Source organism: Vigna radiata, unplaced genomic scaffold, assembly GCF_000741045.1.
Source record: "Vigna radiata var. radiata cultivar VC1973A unplaced genomic scaffold, Vradiata_ver6 scaffold_48, whole genome shotgun sequence".
NCBI classification, from domain to species: domain Eukaryota; kingdom Viridiplantae; phylum Streptophyta; class Magnoliopsida; order Fabales; family Fabaceae; genus Vigna; species Vigna radiata.
The window spans coordinates 2,143,065-2,150,332 of NW_014542925.1; positions in this window are offsets into that span (position 1 = coordinate 2,143,065).

Here is a 7,268-nt window from a genome sequence, read left to right on the forward strand (position 1 = left end):
AACTCTGGTTTTAGTCCTTTTTACCAAATTTTTTTAACTTTATTTGTTGTTTCAAACGCGTTTCTCAGTTAACATTGAAGCAAAAATGTGTCAAATAGTGTAAACAATCCAAATGCTATAATGAAACGTGCTTGAAACAACAAATAAAGTTAAAAAAAATTTGGTAAAAAGGACTAAAACCAGAGTTTTCTAAAGTTGAAGGACTAAATTGTACCTTAGTTTGAAACAGGGACTAAAACCAAAATCGCCCCAAAGTATAGGGACTAAAAACAAATTTAACCCAATAATTTATACAAATAAAGTAATGACTTCTTTTCATTTTTTAAATATTTTTCAAAATTATATTTTTTCTAATTTAAAATATATATTTAATCTTCTCTGTACTTTTTAAAATTATATAAAATATCTTGTGTATCAAATAATACAGAGATATTATATTTTTGTATGAAATTTCATAGAAAATATTCTACATGTATTTTCTAATAAACTAAATAATATATTAAATTTTTCTAATACACACCGTTTATTAGAAAAAATGATTTATATAACTTTTTAGACTGCAGTGACAAGATTATGTATATTATTTAGTTAATGATAAAAACAATTTTTGAAAGTGACTATAAGAAGAAAATATATTTACATATTTCATTATTATGTAATTATATTTTTATTAGGTTGAACATCAGATAATTTTTTTTTACCTCTGGATCTCATATAATAAAAGTTCATCAAAAAGTTTTATGATTCGATAATTCAATGTATGGCTAGGTTGAACTAAAATTTTGCAAACAAAAGTATTTTGAAAAGTCACTTTCTTTGCCATTCCCAAAAATACTAAAATACACACAGACTATTATAACCTTAATTAAACCTTTTTAGCAACTTTAAACATTGAATTGGACTTGTTTAAACTAGATTCTAACACAAAATCATAGTATTTTAAAATTGGACTTTGTAATAGCCAATTTTATAACAAAAATGACTCCACCACACCACAAAATCTAAGTTTTAAATAGTCTATATATAGACTAGGCAGTAATAAAATTCACTCTATAATGTATAATTACATTAGACCAAGCTAGAAAAAAGCACTTAGGAGAAACTAAAATCAAACTAGAATTGTAAAGAAATTCAACAATGTGAAAAGTTGACAAAATGACTTATATGTTTGTTAAGAGAAAATCATTTATAAGACTTATATATTAAAACGATCTCATGTTTTAAAATTTAATCAAATAACATTAAATGAGACAAAAATTTGAAAATGTTTAACGAGAAGAATAAGATAGGTAGAAACATAAGTGCTAGGAACAAATCTTGAATCATCCATCATCATAGAAAAGCCTTAGGTTATATTATATGAAAAACAACTAGGTTAAAGCTTCCATATGCTACACTAAACGACTTAAAAGTCAAAGCATCTAAGAGAGTTATGCTAAATGTGTAAATTATATTGTACCTGTCAGAACGGTGCAGCACAATGGTTAACGCGTGTGCAAGAAACCAAGAGGGGGGTGAATTGGTTTCTTATCGCAAATCGATTTTTTAATAAATTTTCTCGTAAAATAAAAATTCCTTTAAGCAATTTAAACAATTTAAAGAGTAAGGAAGAGAGAAAATTGCATAGGTAATTTTTATATTGGTTCCGATCACAGAGATTCTACGTCCAGTTGTTAATCTCAACTGAGAATTAACATTCCACTAGCACAAACCAACAAACTGTTACAATCACAAAGAAAATAAAATAGTTTAAGGTTATAACACCTCTCTTGTTACCCCAAGAGATGAAACTCACTTCCCCTGTAACCCACAAAGGATGAACACCTCCTCTGAATCTTCACAAAGGATGAACACCTCCTCTGAATGCTTCGCGAAAGATGACAGGCTTTCAACTCAGCAACAACAACAAAACTCAATCACACTCCCTGTGAAAGTTCTCGCTCTATGCCAACATGTCAAGTTCTCAAAGCCAACGCACAAGGGTTCAGCAAACCCTAGAACACTTATCACCGCACACTGCATATAAGAATTTTGAAAATACACTTTTTGTATCTTTAGTAGATTATCTTGAGTATAAAATGAGGTTTTCTTATTTAAAACGAATTTTAGCGCATCCTAAGGCAAACAATATATAGAATCAAAGATAAACCACATCCTATACATAAATCTACTAAATTACAAAAGCTTTAATATAAACACAAGTCTTCATGAAGATCTTCCTGCAATAAGAGCACTTGAGACTTGACTTTGAAACACCATCAAAATTTCTACTCTTAAGCTTTATGTTAACAGTACCCAAGGGTAATCAGTTGAATTCTCAAGAAACAAAAAGGTTTCGAGACAATATCTTTGACTAAACCCTCTAAAAGGTTTAAATAAAGATTCAAACTATGTAGAAAACAAAACCTTTTAAAACTCTAGCTCTAAAAAGGAAATATCCCAAAAAGCGTTTACAATAGACTAGATGATAGCATGAGCTAAAATCTTTACTTCGTCCAACGATGAAGTTCTTACTCAATGTATGATATATTAAAGAAAAGTTTATATGATAAATGTTACCTCAACGGTAGAAAATGTAAAAAGCACTTTGTTGTTTTGAACAAGCATTAAATGTCATTAAATGCTTAACATTCAAAAATAACAAAAGTGATAAGAGATAAGATATATATATATATATATGTTGCATGCACAATCACTTTATTCTATGCAGATAACCTACTACACGCATCCACATGCTTTATTTGAAAATATATCAAAAATGGACGTTAAAGACAAAGAAGACATTCACAGAATGTTCTCTTTATAAGAAGACGTGTTTAAAAGATAGTACAACCTACTTCAAGCAAAGTATTGAAAAAGCAAGCAAGCTCTGACAATTTGACTTTAACCAATGATTGCTTCACACGCAAGATAGAGAAGACACAAGATTCAAGGCTAAGAGCTTAGTCTAATGGATACCTTTTGAAAAAGCCTTTGAATAAAAGATCATTCAAAGGAAGAGGATAACTTACAGCGAAAATATGAATTCTACGAAAAACGTTTAGAAGAAAAGCAAAGAAAAACTCAAGCTCAAGAGAGTATCTGAGAAGAGAAAAAGAAAAGTCAAGCAATACTCTCAAGCTTCATTGTAATATTTTCTTACTATTGTAAGAGAGAGAAACACCCAGCAAGTCTACAGACAGTATTATATTGAACACATATCCTCTTTACGAGAGTAATCATCTAAACAACTTGTAAGCAATCAGTTGATTTCAATTCTAAAGAGAATTAAAACACTTGTTGTGAAACTTAGACGAGTTAAGGAAATCTAGGCAGCGTATCAAAGGATACTAGGATTGTCTAATACTGGGAGTGGTGAAACTCAACCTGTCTAGGGTAATAGGAGTTATTCACTGACTAGGATACCAAGAGTAGTAAAGAATACTGCACAACTAGGACTGAGTGAAATTCAACTAGCCAGCGCATCGGTGGATACCAGAATGCCTAAGGATACCAGGAGTGGTGAGAATACTCAATTGCAATATTGTTGAAAATTATAGTGGAACCCTCTAAGGATAGAGGAGACTGAATGTAGATTAGTTGGAGGGAACCAGTATAAAATTATTTGGGCACTTATTGTTTACTTTTGTCTCAACGTTTCTCTCATAAAACCTAGAGTTGCATTTTAGTTTTGAATGTAAGAGCTTCATGTACTAAATGATTGTTCATTAAAATGGAAGTTCTTACAAACATTATAATGAATATTTTGAATAGCACGTGAAAAGAATTCATTGTTTAAAATCACTTATAAGGTCAAGCATTTAACAAGTACTTGAAAATCTTGTACTCGACGAAATTGCTATATCAAGAAGGTTGCAAAAAAGTTTTTCGTTAACACTACTCAACCCCCCCCCCATCTAATATTTTAAAGGTACTTCAATGCTGATTTGTGTTTCTAGTTTAGGCAATTGATGAGTGCATATTTATGCCCATATTTATCGGTTCAAAATTTAAAATTTTGATGGAATTTTTGTGCTTAAATGAGTTATTTGAAGAGGATTTGTGATAATTGAAGTTATCGGGTTTAGAAATTAAATTAGTTTAACAAGTGATTTTTAGTGCATAAATTATTCTTGGATGTTATAACGTTTATTCATGTAGTTGAAGTCAAAGTTTAAATGATTAAAATGATTAAATTTAAATTTTCAAGATACAAAGAGTTGAACGGACGCCTCAATTTTACAAGTACAACCCTTTATCAGTAAATGAGCCCAATAATTGGTTTTACTGCTACACCCCCTGATTTTATTGTTCCCACACCCTTGCTACCATTAACTAAGCAGGTCCTTTAAGATGCTACCATATGTTGATCCATCAAGATCAGATCAAACCCACCAGGTGTTGCCACGTCATTGATCCATGCACTCATCATTTGTCCAACTAGAACATGCCACATAATCATCCTTGCCACGGCATCATTTTACCACGTCATCATTTTCTTCATCCAATCATTCATCAACAGAAACCTTAGATCTGGCCAGCCACCAAGCATTGTCGTCACCTACTCACTGTGAATCTCACGCAACCACCTAAGGCCACCATCAATTCCTCCTTCATCCTTAACCACACTCAAGAACACAGTCAACTTCCACCGCAATCACCGTGAAACCCAAATCTGATTCCAAGAACATATTATCCATTGATCACGGCATCTTATACACCTTTGTCTATTGATTTCAAGAAAATCTTCGTTCTGATTTTCCAAAAAAGATAATTTTCACCCGCAAATAGAGGTGGTTTATTTGTGAATGCACCTTCTTCAAAAGTTTGAGATATATTTGCATAGTGGATCTGTTTAATCGATTAAAATACGATTTACAACTCTAATGTTAATTATTAGAAATAGGAGGCCTTATATCTCAATCCAAGAGGGGGTGAATTGGATTTAACATTTTTCGAAATCTTTTTCAAATCTTTATGAATTCTTGAAACTTAAAATCAATAATCAAAGATAAGATGAATCAAGTAAGTAAAGAGAATGTAAAAGAAAGATTAGAGAACACTAAGATTTATACCGATTCAGCTTATTGACTTTTAGTGCGACATAAAGGCTCATACAACTAGAAGGTCGATCATAAGTTTGAGCTTTCTTTTAAGACTAAGGACCTAGATTTGGCGCATGACATGGAAAACACAAAAACCTTGAAGATGTAGGTAGCCATGTTGAAGAAATGCTTGAAGGTTGTATAAATGATAAACATGAAAATTGGTGAAAAGAAGAAGGAGGAAGAACGAAGAACATGAATGAAATCACAGTGTTTATCAATGAATTTCTTCTTTGATAATTATTGACATAATTTTTCTTTAATAATTATTGATGAATTTTTTTTAGTAATTACCGATGAATATAATTTTCATCGATAAATATTATCGTCTCTACTTTAACCAATGAATTTTTGCCTATAAAAAATTTATCAAAAAAAAGTTATTATTGACAATTTTTTTATATTATTAACGGATTTTAACATTGATAATACTTATTTTTTTAGTGAATTTAGTTACCGACTAATTTATTGATAAATTTTACAATAAAATAGTTAAAACTCAAAGTGGAGAATTTAACTTGATTTTACCAATAAATTTACCAAACAAATTTTTTTATAATAACAATAGTAAATTATTAATAGAATTTATCTATAGATATATATCAATAATTTTTTTTTATTGTTAATTCAAATTTTAAATTATCAATTAATTTTATCGGTGAATTTAATTTTGTAAAAAAAAGTTATTTTCTTGATAAAATTATTTTTGTCGATAAAATTTCATTAGTAATTAAAAGATTTTTTTATATTGAATATTTGAGAATCTAAGACATTTTTTAAGTTAATATTCTCTCAAGGCAATTTAATTTTCTTGAAGAGCTTTGTCGAGGAGGTACACTTGTCCAATTTTAAACATATAAATAATTATCCTTTCATAAGACAAAACATAATGTTCTAGGTGCATAGATTTGGTAATCAAAATTTTTCCATATTTCATACTTCCTCAAATCACAAATCATAATCTCGTTCTCTATTAACGATGAGAAAATAATTGCAATCACAATAGATGAACATTATGCCTTTGTTATGAATATTCCTTCTTTGTTTTATCTTATAGATGTAATAGTTAGTCACATATGTGATGTGAACACAATTCGAAGACTGGGTTTGGGGTCATTTAAATGATTATATACCCATGTATAATATATTAATACCCTTTACAATTTTATGCTCATGCTGGAAGTGGTGGACAAACCCAACCACGTGATAGATTAATTTACGCGTAGAGCATTCAGTAGATATGACAACTTAAATTTTTCGATTCTGTTCACACATCTTTTTCATTTATCGAAAGTCTTAGATTTTGTTGACTTTAGAAAAAAGTGATCGAAAAAATTTGAAAAGATTTGAAGGTAAATTGTTTTGTTGTTTATTTGTGTGAATTTGAAAGTAAGTGAAAGTGGATTTGAAAATATCAATTAAATCTTATATTAATTCTAACAAATTTTACTTCCAAATCAATCTTTACTTATCTCTAAAATCACTTTTATAAAAAACAACATAATTTATTTTAAATTTTCTTATATTTTTTCAATTACCCCTTCCTAAAACTATTCAAGTGAACAAAGCTTTAAAAGTCAGAAGAAATGAAAAGTTGGGATTTTGGAGAAAGCCAAAACTGATTTGAATAGAAATGCTTTAGTATGTTGGTTGGGTGCGTGCAAACTGGGATTATGAATAATGTTTATTCATAGCCCCTAGTACCTTTCTTCTTTAATAGAACATATATCATAATGTTCATCCACTTTCTATCATTCCTCTTCCAAAATTATTCAAAGCTTATTTTTGTGGATGGGTGAGGTTAGGTAGGAGATACTAAGAACAAAATAGATTCATTCATAATCTTATTTCTAAACTAAGACAATTCATAAATAAAGTTAATTTTGATAAATTTATTTACGTTTTTTTTTTAGATAATTTATTGATAAAATTATCTTATCTATGATTTTTGTGAATTATTTACAAATTTTTATATATGTAGTAGATAATATATTTTTTTCTTGTAATGCATTTTTCCTAATTCTAACGATTAATGTTTACTTAATTCAAGAAATAAAATAATAATAATTTAATAAGTAGATAATTAGAAACAATTAAAATATTTAATGTGTTGATTAACATTTGTTTTATTAATTCGATTAGTTTGGAAAGTGGATAAATAATAATTGTATAATAACTAGTGAA